At 38.6% G+C, this 16,875-nt stretch overlaps 2 pseudogenes; one reads left to right on the top strand and one right to left on the bottom strand.

The window, feature by feature from the left end:
* The window catches only part of LOC146618533 (polypeptide N-acetylgalactosaminyltransferase 17-like), a 28,418-nt pseudogene extending 27,600 nt beyond the window's left edge, over positions 1–818 (top strand).
* Positions 819–9,636: 8,818 nt separating this feature from the next.
* Positions 9,637–13,053, bottom strand: LOC146618532 (spastin pseudogene; annotated as a pseudogene).
* Positions 13,054–16,875: the final 3,822 nt, after the last annotated feature.

Raw genomic sequence — 16,875 nt, 5'->3', positions numbered from 1 at the left:
TTTTAACACCGGGGCCAGTAGGACTTCACAGATAGATCTGTCTGTTTGTGATGACTATATTAGGATATCATCTCTGCTATTACTGAAATCAAAGCAGTCTGGTTAACGGGGATTATTTGCACATAAATTGAGACTTTGGCTATGATTAATATGAACAATAACTGTTGTAAAATTATATTTATGCTAGAAAATAAGGGGTCCTCTTAAGACAACTAAACCCAGACTGCTTAAAGGGTAACAAGCGACTCAATATACCTTTTACTTTGGCATTGATTCTCTTTTTCTTTTAATGTGAAAAACCTTTTGTAAGTCAATTTTCTGTTGGTCTTTTAGTTCTGTTTGGGTAACCTTTAAAAACTAAAGAGTTACAGCCTGTAGCACGGGAAGAGGAGAGCTTGAACAGTGATGCTGCAGACCTTCTGCCACATCGATTCTTTGTCACACAGCAGGACAAGCAGTGAAGAGTCCTGCAGACGTAGAAGTCTTAGGGAAATAGGGAGACCTTACTTATTTTATATAGATGTAAGGTAAAAAGTTAGTGCCATTTGTTTAAGAAAGAGGTTGCAACAGTTCACATAAGGCCCGGTCTGGTTACATACTGTTCTGTCACCATCACGCATTGTTCACAGACCATCTGTGAAATCTGTTAAAACCAAAGTATTGTATCTCCTTCTGCCTTGCAGAACGAATCGATCATAAATCGGGCTACTGGACGCTGTCTGGAGGTGGTGCCGGCTAATGTTTACTCCGGCCACCTGCTGGTCCTGCAGCCCTGCTCGGGGCAGAGGTGGACCATCAAGAACACTATGAAGCAGTGATCGCCTGGCCAGTTTCATTGGGACCAATTACAAAGGCTATTTCCAAGAGCTGTCACCTGACGTTACCTTGGCCAGTGGACAATCAATGATGCGGGGGCTCCTTAGCTTTTGAAATAAGACTCAAAAATAGATGGCTTTAAGGAGACGAGTGATGAGGTGGTTTGGAAACAATTGATGTTTTTTTGTTTTTGTTAGTTTTTTTTTAAAAACATGGACATTCAACGTGGTGAAAGTTTAGCATGAGGACCATTTCTCTATATGAATTTTACAAACTTTCAATGTGATGTTGCCATAATTCCTGTGTGCCACTTCTTTACAGTGTTTAAGTTTTAGTAGACATTTAATCGACCAAAAGCGTGTTCTTTCTTATGTGAAGGGGAAAAAAAGTTTCCATCTTCCATCAGTCTTTCTGCAATATTTCATTCATTTTGTGCCACGGACCGGCCCTAAATAACTAAAATGTGTTCATAACACACGGGAAAAGACACAGGGGAACTGAGGTAACGATAAAAACAATAAATATGAACGATAAAACGAAGAAAAAAACCCCCGGTAAACCATAAATTGCACACCTGAACCTCAACACTCGCGGCCCGGTACCAAACGACTCACGGACCGGTACCAGTGCATGGCTCGGGGGTTGGGGACCGCTGGTCTATGGTACTTAGAAATTAAGGAATGGCTACTCGTGACAGGAGAAAATTTTACACAGTTTAGCAAAAATGCCTGAAAAGTGATTCTTATGTTTTTCAGAAAATTCAAATCCTTGTAAATATTTATAATTTGAAGAAAAATATGCTAAAAATATTACTTGGTGTACTTTTTTTTTCAAATCACCCCAACAAGGACTCTGGGCTAAATCTCACTTCTATGTTTTATGGATTCTGACTTTTATTGCTATTTTTCCACCAAGCATTCTGTAGCATCAGATGCAATATATCTCGTAGCATGAAGTACTGTAAGCAGTTGGGTACAAAGTTTCTTTGCGCTAAGTTAATTTATTTGGTTAACTGCTGTGTGCCATAACTACTGAAAACCTAGTCAAACATAGGAAGCACTTTTTTGGACAAAGGGTTGGAACATGAACGAGAGAGGAGGATTGAATCAGGAATGCACAAAAGTACCAATAGTGGAAATGCAGGAGGCCTTAAAGGCTGAAATTATTAACGTACTGAGATGTATATGATGTCATATATTAAATTGCATAAGTGTGATCAGCTGGATTTTTGCTCCCAAGATTGTCTTCCAATAAACAACTGGTTTCCTGGGTTGTGCTTTGTTACTGTGTTTTAGGATACATCTGCAGTCTTTAAATTTGTCATACTTTAATTAGTATGCTTATTTTTTTCAGTTTAATTTTATTTTCAAGCTTGTTTGTAATTTTTTGCTGCTAAACTCATGCTTTATTTTGCTTTTCTGGACTATAAATAAGGTAGAGACAGCAAAGATGAGCTACCATGCTGGCCTGCTCTCCTTTTAACTGCTCCATCCATTTTCATGGTTGTGGTCAAAATATTTTCGGCATGCTGTGAGATTAGTCCTCAAAATCATCCCCCAAAATAGACTACTTCAAAAGAGATTTCACCCTCAGCTTCCAGCTGCATGGCATCTGCTGTAACTTACACCAACTCGACTTAAGAGTACTTTCATCACATTTTTTATAAAAGCGCTTCTACACAATATTACCCAGCCACAAATAAAGCAGCCAGGTGGCCGAACATTAAAGGGACTGTTCTATAAATGACAAGTTATGGGTTCAATCCTGAAGCAACCATATGTCCTGTAAATAGTGTCCTTGAATCAGACACTGACCTCCTACTGCTTACTCTCGCTAAACTGCTCTGGATGAAGCATCAGCTTAAATGCTTAAGATGTAAATAAAACAGGAGGAGACTGCTGGGAGCACAAGGGCCTGTTTCTAGCAGAGAGGGGGAGAGAGGAGTGAGGCGGCTCTGAGGGACAGAGCCTGCATGCTAACATAACACTGAATGCTGATCAGACTCTTAACGAAGAGACTGCTCATCGTTCTCTGGCGTGAAATAGGATTACCATATGTTGGTTAAAGTCCTGCTAAATGTAAGCCAGCAGTAAATGCTAACAAGGACAAACTGATCAAATAAACTCACTGCGTTACTTAGATAAGGTTGTATTTATGGGGATGGAAATTTGTATAATTTGTAGATTTTAGCATGTAAAAAAATGGAGCTATTTTTAAAGGATGACAAAAAATCTAGAAAATGAATGTAATTCATTGACATTATTGTATCATAGTTTGCATTGTTCTGACCAGCAGTGTCCTGCAGCTCCCTGTGAGCACTTAATGAAAGAGGTTATGGTTTAATGTCAGAGCAGAGAACTCACAGTTGTCAAATATGATTTTGCTCTAATATGCACCATGTGGCGCTGTATGTTTTCTGTGATTGGAGGGTAGTGTCACTGCAGCTGTCACCCCAGCCTGCTCTCTGCTCTGCCTCGGGAAAAAAGCAGCAGAGATACAGATGTAATTACTTGACAGAACAGCAACACTGTATGAAAATGTGACAATTTCATAAAACCCACTGCAGCAAGGGTAACAGATGATACAACACACAATACTGTGCACAACTCTTTAGGCACAGATGTTGGCAGCGAAGCATGGTGAAGCATCCCGCTGTTTTAGTTTTTGTTGTTTTGGGGGTTTTTTTGCAGAGAGCATGTCAAAACTAGAGACTAGAACTACAATTAGATCTTTTATCATGCAAAATAATCAGATCGCTTAAGTTCATTCTGTAGCGTGACAATGACCCCAAACAGAGCCAGAGTAATAGCTTCAGAACATGTACTGAATGTGCTTTATTAAAGGGTTTTTATCAGACTGTGATTTACGTTTACTTCACCTTATGTGTTCATTGTTGAGTAAAAGCTATTGATACCAATTATTTTTATACTATATCCTCACTTCACAGTGAGAATCAAAATCTGTTTCTTCTTTCTTTTGTACTAAACATGTTCTCACACTCTGGAGCCATTTTGGTAACATCTCCAGGCACTTATTTGTCCAATTATTTTTAAGCTATATCTATATTAACTTTAATTTCAGTGATCATAAAAGTTATATACTAGAATAAAAACAGTTTTAAAGTTTTAGAATAGAATAGGATAAACCTTTAATACTGCACAGATGAGAAATTTGGGTGTTACCCAGCTCTTATGGCAAGGGGAATATAAAATATAAAATTGAAAAATTTATAAATTATAAAATTTGCTGACTTTGCACCAAAATGGCTCCAGAGTGTGAGAACATGTTTAGTACAAAAGAAAGAAGAAACAGATTTTGGTTCTCACTGTGAAGTGAGGATATAGTATAAAAATAATTGGTATCAATAGCTTTTACTTTTACTTTTACTGTTAGCGCCGGTGTCCTTCTATTATAGTGATACTAAACAAGGCAGGAAATTATATTTTTATTCTACAAAATGAAATGAATGTATCTACTCTGCAGAAGTGTTTGTGAATTTCAACAGATCGATTAGCTTGCTGCATTATATGTATGAACTGCATTTTTATCAGTTGCAGTTTCACCATCTCAGTGCCTAATGCTTCCCTCTTGTGGTGTCATGGTGGTTAGAAATAAATATGATATGTTATATGAAGTATATAATAAAAGCAAAGGCTTCACGTAAAGAGGGATTGGGACAGCTTTTAAGCAGGGTGACCTGCAGTATCCCACTGATTAACAGCCTCAACTGACACGTTCATGATGACTTTTGCTTTGTTCCCATTCCTCAGATCGATTTTCCCTTTATAAGGTTTGCTAAACCAGATGCTATATTTATGCTAAAAGTGGCCATAAAGAGTAAGGTCAGAAGGAGGAAAGGTAATACAGCAATGAAGAATAAAGGCAAAGTCAAAGACCGATTCCAGCTTTAAAAGCTATCTATGTATTTTTTTGTACATAGATTTATATGAAAAAGATGATCTGATTTCTAGCAGCAAAGGGCACATGCAAAAAAGCATTGGCAGGATAAATTCAGTTAAAGCAGTTAAATCAGTGCAAAGGTACAGAAAAATACTTATATTAGTTTGGAAATCAACAAGCAAAGAAATCCAGATAGATGTGATTTTTCCCATTCAATAGTACTTTTAATGTTCATAATTAAAAATGCTTTTGATTAATTTTGTCAGTAGGAGTAAAAGTTTGATGATTTTTTTCTCAGTGTTACTGCTCCATTAATAATAAGTGTTTAATAATTAATAATAAGTGAATCCAAGTTTTACCCCAATGTTTCCACCATTCCTCTCACCTAACCCTCATTTCCTCTTCAGGCCTTGCCTTTCAACCACACACACCCTCTACAGCAAATTAACAATATCTGAAAGTCATGTCCTTAAGAAATAAGAGGGGAAAATCGAGTTAAGACCCAACACAGGACCTGAAAGGTGCATCTAGCCCTTCAGCTGATTCATCTACCGTTTGCTGAACCCTTGTCAGAAATTGTTAGAAGAAGAAGAAGCTATTCTTAAGGATGGGAAACTCTTGATTGATGGAATCTTGAATATAGAAAAGTAACAATGGATTTTAATCCACAATGTAATGCCATTGGGAAAGCATGTGATTGGCAAATGCATCATTTTTCAGGATAGCAATGATCCCCAAAATACTGTCAGTACAGTAAAAGCATACCTGGATAGAAAAACATACAATAGAACAGCATCAGTCATGGCTTGGCCTCCCCAGAGCCCAGACCTCAATATTACTGAAGCAGTGTGGGATCATTGTGACACGAGAACGGAACAAAAGGCGGACAACACCCAAAGACGTGCTCTGAATATCCTTCAAGAAGCCTGGAAAACTGTTCCTGTGGAAATGACAAGAAAACTAGAACTGAAGAATAACAGTTACAATGCCAAATATTGACTTTCAAGCTTGTTATATTGTTATAAACTCTATTTTACGTATATTTCCATTTATGTTTGCACATGTTCAATAAAATCATTGCTCCTGAGGCAACGAGGAATGGCTAAAGATTTCTGCCACTACTCCATAACAAACATCAACTAAAAGTGTTTGATAAATGCATTCTATTTGCTTTTTTAAAAATCACAAAGTGAGAGATTTTTTTTCAATTTAAGTGAGCATTATGTTAATGTTTTAAATGTCATGGCATAGGATCAGATCGCTTCAAAGTAAATTATATTTTGAAATGTACAATCCCTTAAACACTGTGTCCTGATCTTGAACTAATAACTACTGAGATCTCAAGTCTACTGCATAATAAGACAAACAGCACCATTTAGAAAATTTCTTTTTATTGCAAGTATTCTTAATGCTTTGATGTTTTGTACAGATTTTCATATTTACAGTGATAATTAGTATTCGTCTAATAAATAATACAACTGAAAGTCATTCTCTAGCCTACATGTTTAAATATTGCACGTGCAAAGTATGTATAATATGTGCTTGTCCAATAGATATGCTGTCTTAGCAGCTATTTACAATGTTACATAAGAAACAAATGTGGGATCCAACCACCATGCTACTAAAGAGACACTGTGCGTTTCCCCTCCAAAGCAAACCCTCCACTTCAGTGATGGAGTCATGCAATTATTCTACTGGGGTGAAGACAGTTTAATTACAGCATCACTGCAATAACAGTATCCATCCAAAAAAAAAAAAACATCAAATAAAATTTTAATTATTTCTAAATAAGAAATTCGTGATAAAACAGTTTTCCAATTAACCACTACATAACAGTAGTGTCTAGTTCTTATTTGGTAGGAAATGTCCACCAGTGCTGTAACGTTTTCAAAAATAATAGTAAAAGAAAAAAAGCATTTTGATGAAAAACTAAACCAGCGTGACCTACTGTACAAGTTTGTTTAGGCTGCTTTTGCAGCAGTGCTCTTTATAAAGTCTCCAGGGTGTGATAGTAATAAATCATCTGTGAATGAAACCTTTTACACGTTTAAAATCACTTTGTCTGCCATAGGCAAGAAATCTGTTCCTATAAATACACCGTTTAATTATGTGTTCGCATTGCAACTGCTGCTCTGCCAGAAGTGTAGGTAGAGCAAAGTCAACCTATACATTATACATATCCTCATATTTGAACATTCAATATCAATATATTTTCCACATATTGTGAATATAACGCTGAGTGTGCAGAGAGGGAGAAACACGCAAACACCGTGACGAGACAAGAGCACGGGCAGTGTGATGTTACTTCACCTCTAGATGGCACTATTGCACAACCTACAACCTTCTGCATCGTTTCACTGGAATGGATGACAAGTACAGTGCAAAAACAATAACAGGAACAAACTGAGTCCGATATGATATACATATTTATGCCAAAAAAAAATGCCCGTTTGATCTTGTGTTTCCATGTAGGAACAGGGAAAAATGTCTATATTGTGTTGTCTGGTTCACCTCGGCAGAGTTCTATGGCTTTGGCAGGAGGGTTGAGAGGAAACAGAAAGGGCCTTTACCGCCTGCACCTGGCATGTTTGTGATGAAGCAGCTGCCTCTACTCCTGCTGAGCCTCCTCCCTGTACCTCTGAACCCGAGTGAGCAGAGAGCACCGACGGTCATGCACACACACAGATACTGTACACTTCAACAGACACTGGAGATACAAATGATGGGCCATTTGCTAAACCTGCAGCACACACTGCTTTCTATGTGAAAGAACCATTCTGTGAGAAAAACTCTACTGCTCATTTGATCTATGACCTCTGAAAAACAGTTCATGATTTCCATTACTATTCAATTATAAAAAAAAAAAAAGTACATTCCCTGGGTTATACAGCACTGATATGCAAAGCTTAATTGTATATCTGTAACTCTAGAACTGCAGTATTTATAGTTTTCTTAGTTTAATATTTCAATTTCATATTCTTCTTCTAAGTATAAAATCCCTTTTGTTATATTTGTCTCATTAATTTAACTGAAATACACTGAAAATTGCTCACAAATTAAGGTTTATGTGTCAATACAAATGCAGGTTTTATTGCTGGGAGCTTCCCGTGATGCACTGACTATTTCTTCTTCCATGACACTAATGTTTTGTCTTTGCTTCATCATTTATGTACTGTACTGTATCCCCAGTTTTCCAGCGAGGGCTGCGTACATTTTGATTGCATTAACGTTTTTATCCAGCCTTTATGTGCAAGCTTGAGCTGCAAAATTCAAATGTAGTTACTGACAGGCCAAAGTGCAACAGGGAAGAGATTAAATGGGATCAAAGGGAGTGGCATTATAAATTCCTTCCTTCCTGAGATTCAAATCCTCCAATCAAAACGGTGCCAGCAATGCAAAGACAGATTTCTTTAAAAGATTGGACACAATAACAAAGTCAGTCGTTTATTTATTAAAGCACTGTTAATAATTTTAGTTGCTGCTATTTCAAATAAATGTTTGGTACAACAAATTTCTCCGTGTTCTGTCTCAGGCTTTATTCGGGCCCTGGTACTAGAGCTATGGTCTGTTCTTGAGTGCAGCAGTGACGACATCAGAGTGGTCCGTCCCAAACCAACTCCCATTGACCCCACAGATAGGAGTTGCATTAAGGTATTGTATGTATGTGCGTGCGTGTGTGTGTGAGAGAGAGAGGGAGAAGGAGAAACTTCCTGGAGCCCACAATGCCCCAATTTTTAGATATCTACATAATAGTACAGACACAGATCTCTTAGAAGTTTTGCTTTTCCATCATGTTTTTAGCTCACTGGTTACAAAGGTGTTTAAATTGATTAAAATTAAATTGATTCCAATTATTATTAACCCAGGACTCAGAATAGTGGTCCATGTGTTGCTGTGATACCAGCAGCCATGTAGAAAATTCACTTGTGAATATTCATATTTAAGAAACTGGCAATAGTGATTTTGTTAACAAGAAAGGCTTTTTGCTGATTGGTTTATGGGTGTCTGGGCAAATAAGCCTTACTTTCATAAGACTGCATTTTTAGTTATGTTTTTGGCAGAATTTCTCTCAGGAAAGCTTCAACAAGCTCCAGCGTGAGCCTGTCTGTGTGTGTCTGATGCTTGGCCTCTGACAGCAGCCAAGTCATCTCTCTCAGAGAGACTAGCCAAGTGAATACGGACAGCCAGTGATGTGTAAACTGTGTCCTGCCACAGGCGACTTTAAAGTCTGCCTTATCAGTGGGTTATACATATATGCTGAGGTCAAAGGAAAACTAAATATACACACACCAGCACTTTGGTGAATTAACTCGAGTCTTTGCTTTAATCTGTGCTAAGTACAGTAGGAGGTTTGGTAGTACATATGAAGATAAGTTCACACATGCACAGAAACATCAGAAGACACATGAAAGTATAGATATTTCTATTTTAGAAAAAAAAATCCATCGTATCTTGTTTTTTTCTTTACGTTTCTTTGAAGCTGTTTAATATAATCTAAGTTGTAGCTCGTTTGTGCAAGTGTCTCTCTTTTTTTCCTTTGATGCTTTTGATGATATGTTTTCCCTGTTCTACCAGACCCAGTGAAAAATGCAGGGAGCTTTCCTGTAGTTTAATATTCTTCAGGCTGCAATAGGTTTCTGCTCAACCACTCTGCTCAGAATATATGTCTTATTCAGTTTTGAGAGTGTGGTAAACCATGTTTTATCTTTGCAATCATAAATTCTTTTTACATTTTGTTTTGCTTTGAATACTACAGATATTATTTGTCATATTATCGGTAGTGTTTGTAGTTGAATAGTGTTATATTATTATTATGTGTTAGGATTTGATCAATCCATGACGTGCACAAATGCATTCACAATGGTCTTTAAAAGCAAATACATTTTTTCTCTCTAACAGCTGCTGTATTTACTTTCCTCTTCAGTCCTTCCTGTACTTGGTCAACCTCCTCTCCTCTTCCCAGTCGGTGTGGCAACTGCTGGGCCGACAGTCTTTGGCCAACAAAAGCGAATACACCCTGAGGGAGATGCCAACCTCCATACCTGTAAGTGTTTTTCTTCTTCTTCTTTTCCACACACTGCAGTTTTTTTTTGTCATCCATCTGAGGGCATGTTTGCACTTTTTATTTGGCCTCCAAACACCACCCACCCATTTGTTTTACTTCAAACGCATTCAAATAAACCCTCTCACACTGAGACTGATATACGTTCTCCACCTTACCCATTGTAAATTTCCACACAGTTTTCGTTTTGCACCCTATCCGGTGCATTCTTGTTCAAAGCCTCTCATTTTACTCCACAGGATTTGATTGACAGACTGATTGCCGTGAATTCGGATGGGAAGATTCATTCTCTCTTCCACTACGAAGAGAGTCACACATTCGGCCTAAGGTGGGATTCATTATTTTTTTCATATTACTTAACATCAGTGGGGAAGTAGACGATATCAGATTATCACCTGGTGACTGCACACACACTTCAGCCTCTGGCAATAGGAGACTGGCATGGTGACGTAATCGGCCTTAAAATGCGGCCTTTAAGGCTGCAGACCCTGAATTGGGATACAGCCTCTGAATCGCTGCATCTTGTAGCTGTGTCGTCTTAAATTGGTCATGTGATTTTGACGCGCCGGCGCGTCCGGCAACCCCAGAGGTTTAACTTAATATTTAAGTGTCTCTTGGTTTTAGACTAGTTGTTTAGTCTAATTTGATGTTTTAAACCAGAAAAGGAAGAAGAGGGCTTAGAATTACAGGTAAGAACTGCTCAGTGGTATGTGATAAACTGTAAATGTAAAGCTTACAGGTCAGTCCTCATGTTTTTAAATCAGATTTTGAGTCTGTACATGGCACATTATGCTTTTGCATGTTGTGAAATGTGCTGCAAAACAAACTGAGGTAAACTAACTGGTTTACTGTGATGGATTTAAAGTGCGTGTGACTGGTGCGCAGTGGCTGTGGTGCTCACGGTCAGAGTTCAGTCACAAAGAGGGTAACAGAGATGAATTTAAAGTTAAGGTGATGGTGCTTAGATTCATTCACAGACTGAAACCTTCACACCAACTTTATCCTGTGTCTCTTAGTTTTAGACTAGTTGTTTAGTCTATTTTGATGTTTTAAACCATATCACAGGGTTTTTACTTCACCATTTACGGGGTTTTAACAAGCAAACAAAAGACAGATCGTGATGTTTGAAAATGTTTTGGAAATATTCTTTAAAGATTAGATGTAAAATACGCAGAGGATAAATTCAATTGGTTTATTAGTTTATTACATAAGTTGAAAAAAAGTTAAACAAGTAAATAAAGAAACAACGTAAAAGAAAAGTAAACAAAACAAATCGGTAAATAAAGGAAAATGGTAATAAGAAGGGGAAAAAAAAGAAAAGAGAAAACCCCAACAATCCCCTCTGAGCAAGCACTAGGCGACAGTGGGGAAGAAAAACTGCCTTTAAACGGGCAGAAACTTCCGGCAGAACCAGGCTCACGAGGGGCAGTCAACTGCCGGGACTGGTTGGGGTGAAAAAAGATGAAGGAGAGAGGGAAGAAGTGTTAGGAGAGAAGGGGAGAGGAGAGGTGAAAATTAAGATGGAACAGAGGTGGAGGGAGACGAGGTGACGTCAGCAGTAGAAAAAATAGAAAGAGTAGAAAAAGCAGGAGTGTCCCTCCTCCAGAAGAAGCGGAAACGTTTTTTCTTCTTTTCCATGAGCTTTTCCACGACCACTTTTTTCTCTAGGATGAGGGTTCTCAACTGATCGGTTGTTTCTTCAACTTCCTTCTCAAGTTTCTGGCATCTTTGCTCCATTTCTTTTAATAGATTGCACTTGTCTGTATTTTGCTGTTGTTTTTCCTTGTGCATCTTTTCTAACTGCTCATTTCTTCTTGTGATTTCTTGAAGCTTACGCTGCAGGTCTTCATTTATTTTCTCTTGTTGCTGCTTTTGTGCAAGCATTTCAGCGTTTTCACACTTCAAGTTGTCTGAGTTCAACAACATCTCATTAATGACCTCTGAGTGTTTTTTCGCCATTTCATTGATCCTACGCTGCATCTTTGAACGTCGTTTTTCCAATACTTCTCCTTCCAGTTCAGGTGTTCTGTCCTTCATTGTATTAATTTGTTCAGTTGTAGATTTCTTCTCTCCAAGTCCTGGAGAATACGTTTTTTTTCTTTTTCCTGTTGCTCTTTCTCTTGAAGAAGCTCTTTATTTTTGCACTCTGTTTCATCCAGCCTGACTGGATTTGGATTTATTGAAGAAGGACCACCAAAATCTTTGTTCTATTTGGTGTACATGTTAAGAGTTGCTGGACTAACAGTTGGTTTGATTTGCTTCAGAGAATCCTCAAAGTCTTTTATCTTAATGTTGCGCACCTCAGCAGCAGCTATAACACGGACTTGTTCTGGTGCCAACTCTCTTATTGGGCCAAGTGCAGCATCTTTGGCTAATGCTGTCAAATCGCTCCCTGAATATCCTTCAGTCACTTTTGCAAGACAGGACAGTTCGTCTTGGCTCAGTGGACTCCCGTGCGTTCCCAAAAGATTTTTCAGCAGCGTAAATCTTGTCTTCTCATCGGGTAAGGTCACATATACTCTTTTTGCAAAGCGCCTTAATATTGCTTCATCGAGCTCCTGGGGCCTGTTCGTTGCTCCCATTACAAGTACTCTGTCATCCTTTCCTGACTGCAACCCGTCAAACTCAATGAGGAACTCAGTTTTTAAACGGCGAGAGGCGTCGTGCTCCCCCTCCCTCCTTTGACAGAGCAAGCCGTCCACTTCATCGATGAAGATTACTGAGGGCTGTCTCTCTCTTGCAACTGCAAAGAGTGCTCGTACGAGCTTCTCGCCTTCTCCCACATATTTGGAGGTCAAACTAGCAGCACTGATGTTGAAGAATGTTGCATTAGACTCTGCAGCAACTGCTTTGGCGAGCATGGTCTTCCCATTTCCTGGTGGGCCAAATAAAAGCAAGCCACGTGCAGGAGCTCTCAGACCAGTAAAGAGATCAGGTCTTAAGGCAGGAAGGATGACAATTTCTTGAAGTGCTTGCTTTGCCAGATCCTGCCCTGCGATGTCATCAAATGACACAGTCGCTCCACTGTATACAATTTCATTTGTAATTAAGCTGACCAGTTTACTGTCCACATTCTTTTTCATATCCCTCTTCGGGGGCTGTTTCACAGCTGCCGGTCTTCCATTCTGAGTTTTTCCCACCCGAGTGGTTTTCTTTGCATCAGTTATTCTTAATGGAGGTCTTACAGAAGTGGAGGGTCTGATGGTGGTGGAAACACCTGCGGGTTGACTTTTAGGAACTGACTTTGGCTTACTTGCAATTGTTTTGGTCGACATTTCTCTTGCGCGACTTCCCCCCTGTTCACAGTCATAACACGGTAAACTAGTCATAAACGAAAACGTTTAGGCTATTTATCGCATTTAAAGGTCTTTCTTTGGGACAACGTCACAGAACACAGAAACGTCACAGGGCTTTGGAGCGTGATGTTACAGAGGTTTACAAATACTTTCAAATATAGCTCTGGTCGAACGTTTGAAGGCTGCGAACAAACTGACTAAAACTTGCTGCTCCTGACCCCTATTTATAGAAAAACTTCAAAGGCTCAAAGGCATGTGCTTGTGACATCATCACATGTCCTTGTGACATCATCACATGTCCTTGTGACATCATCACTCTTCATGAATCAGATTGTCACATGACATTTTAGAATGGGGATGTTTTTTTTTAAACCGTTTTCAAATTTAACCCTCTGTGGTCCAGGGTATAATTGGCCGTTCTTGACTATTTTTGATTTTACCTCTATATTTCACCTTTAAAATATGTTTTTCTTGCCTTATTTGGCACCATTATTTTCAGCACAACCTCAAATATCTGAAATTTGAGTTATTGTTTTCATTTTGGTATACTATATTAGCACAGTTGATCTAAATTAATAACACAATAAATTGTGTGTGCATCTCCTGTTTTGTCATGGTTGTATGTCCCGGTTCGTGACAGGCTGCATGAGCTCATCTGGTGGGAGTGTAGTACTGTAGTATTTCAGGCATAAAAACGTGGTTTTCACAGACCTTGTCACAGGGTCTGAGTCTAAGATTCAAATTGTAAACACACAAACACTCAGGCTTGCTGCAAACCTTAGCTGATCCCCCGTGGGCTTAATTTACTGCCATTGTTTACGCACCATTGTAATTGCTTCTCTAGTTTGGCATTACACTTTAATTATGGAATGTAATTATATTTTGTCTATTTTTAGTTGTGGCATTGTGTTGTAATTAATGAAGGGCCTGCACACTCCAATATCAATTTACAATTTAAATTCTCCACAGCATGTTTAACTACATTATGTTGTGCCTTTCCAGAATCCCAGATTTACTTACACATCTCCCTTTATGATACATTAGTACTACATTTGACCTAAACCTTTTCCATCCTTTTTCCAAACTCTCATTCATTTTTTACCTGATAACCAAAAACTGTGATAGTGAAAGGCTGAAATATTTCTAGGGGTATGAGATTTCTGTGTGTTTTCTGTAGGTGAGCAGCTGCGAGAAGTTTGGCTACGGGGTGATGGTGACACAGGTGGCAGCAACTGCTCCGGGAGTTGTGGCTCTGCACAGTTCAGGTACTATTGCAGTTATTTGGACACAACAAACACTTGTCAGCTGTGATGCTTAAGGCTTATATTATAAGTTGTTGTTGTTGTTTTTGTGTTGTCGGTATAAAGGAGACTTAAGGCAGCTTAGGGAGAAATGTATTTGTCAAACCGTTTTTGTTTGGGTAAGAAAGAGTAAGAAGAGGCGTTCTTTTTTGATAAATGGATTCACATATCAGTTGTATACTGATACTAGGTTTATCCATATGCAAAAGGCTCCAGGAAATACCGTACTCTTGTCAAAAGAGGTCAAAAAATGAAGCTAGTGAACAAATATTTTAATCCTGCATTCTTTCTATTGGCTAGAAGGGGCGACTCAACTGGTTATGGGAAAAGAAGTCTGATTACTTATCAGCCCTTCGCTTATAACAGCACCGCTGCGTTCTGAAACCTATTCTCTCCTATGACTTTACCCACGCAAGAACAGTTCCCTGCTGTGTTGAGCAGCGCTGGCTGTGGAGCACTCATGTGTTCCATGATGTGACATATGTTTGTGCCATCGATAAAAAGGCAGACTGACAGAAAGAAGGATGACCTCAAAAAGTGATATAGTCCAGACAGAGCTTACAAATGATGGGCCATTTGCTAAACCTGCAGCACACACTGCTTTCTATTAAATACTGCACGTGCAAAGTATGTATAATATGTGCTTGTCCAATAGATATGCTGTCTTAGCAGCTATTTACAATGTTACATAAGAAACAAATGTGGGATCCAACCACCATGCTACTAAAGAGACACTGTGCGTTTCCCCTCCAAAGCAAACCCTCCACTTCAGTGATGGAGTCATGCAATTATTCTACTGGGGTGAAGACAGTTTAATTACAGCATCACTGCAATAACAGTATCCATCCAAAAAAAAAAAAAACATCAAATAAAATTTTAATTATTTCTAAATAAGAAATTCGTGATAAAACAGTTTTCCAATTAACCACTACATAACAGTAGTGTCTAGTTCTTATTTGGTAGGAAATGTCCACCAGTGCTGTAACGTTTTCAAAAATAATAGTAAAAGAAAAAAAGCATTTTGATGAAAAACTAAACCAGCGTGACCTACTGTACAAGTTTGTTTAGGCTGCTTTTGCAGCAGTGCTCTTTATAAAGTCTCCAGGGTGTGATAGTAATAAATCATCTGTGAATGAAACCTTTTACACGTTTAAAATCACTTTGTCTGCCATAGGCAAGAAATCTGTTCCTATAAATACACCGTTTAATTATGTGTTCGCATTGCAACTGCTGCTCTGCCAGAAGTGTAGGTAGAGCAAAGTCAACCTATACATTATACATATCCTCATATTTGAACATTCAATATCAATATATTTTCCACATATTGTGAATATAACGCTGAGTCCTGCCTGACAGCACATTCCCATGAGTGTGCAGAGAGGGAGAAACACGCAAACACCGTGACGAGACAAGAGCACGGGCAGTGTGATGTTACTTCACCTCTAGATGGCACTATTGCACAACCTACAACCTTCTGCATCGTTTCACTGGAATGGATGACAAGTACAGTGCAAAAACAATAACAGGAACAAACTGAGTCCGATATGATATACATATTTATGCCAAAAAAAAAAGCCCGTTTGATCTTGTGTTTCCATGTAGGAACAGGGAAAAATGTCTATATTGTGTTGTCTGGTTCACCTCGGCAGAGTTCTATGGCTTTGGCAGGAGGGTTGAGAGGAAACAGAAAGGGCCTTTACCGCCTGCACCTGGCATGTTTGTGATGAAGCAGCTGCCTCTACTCCTGCTGAGCCTCCTCCCTGTACCTCTGAACCCGAGTGAGCAGAGAGCACCGACGGTCATGCACACACACAGATACTGTACACTTCAACAGACACTGGAGATACAAATGATGGGCCATTTGCTAAACCTGCAGCACACACTGCTTTCTATGTGAAAGAACCATTCTGTGAGAAAAACTCTACTGCTCATTTGATCTATGACCTCTGAAAAACAGTTCATGATTTCCATTACTATTCAATTATAAAAAAAAAAAAAGTACATTCCCTGGGTTATACAGCACTGATATGCAAAGCTTAATTGTATATCTGTAACTCTAGAACTGCAGTATTTATAGTTTTCTTAGTTTAATATTTCAATTTCATATTCTTCTTCTAAGTATAAAATCCCTTTTGTTATATTTGTCTCATTAATTTAACTGAAATACACTGAAAATTGCTCACAAATTAAGGTTTATGTGTCAATACAAATGCAGGTTTTATTGCTGGGAGCTTCCCGTGATGCACTGACTATTTCTTCTTCCATGACACTAATGTTTTGTCTTTGCTTCATCATTTATGTACTGTACTGTATCCCCAGTTTTCCAGCGAGGGCTGCGTACATTTTGATTGCATTAACGTTTTTATCCAGCCTTTATGTGCAAGCTTGAGCTGCAAAATTCAAATGTAGTTACTGACAGGCCAAAGTGCAACAGGGAAGAGATTAAATGGGATCAAAGGGAGTGGCATTATAAATTCCTTCCTTCCTGAGATTCAAATCC

The sequence above is a fragment of the Diplotaxodon limnothrissa genome, linkage group LG14, assembly GCF_057381915.1.
Source record: "Diplotaxodon limnothrissa isolate DT_005_m linkage group LG14, D_limnothrissa_male_GT1.1, whole genome shotgun sequence".
NCBI classification, from domain to species: Eukaryota; Metazoa; Chordata; class Actinopteri; order Cichliformes; family Cichlidae; genus Diplotaxodon; species Diplotaxodon limnothrissa.
This window is presented reverse-complemented; position numbering and strand designations above follow the sequence as displayed.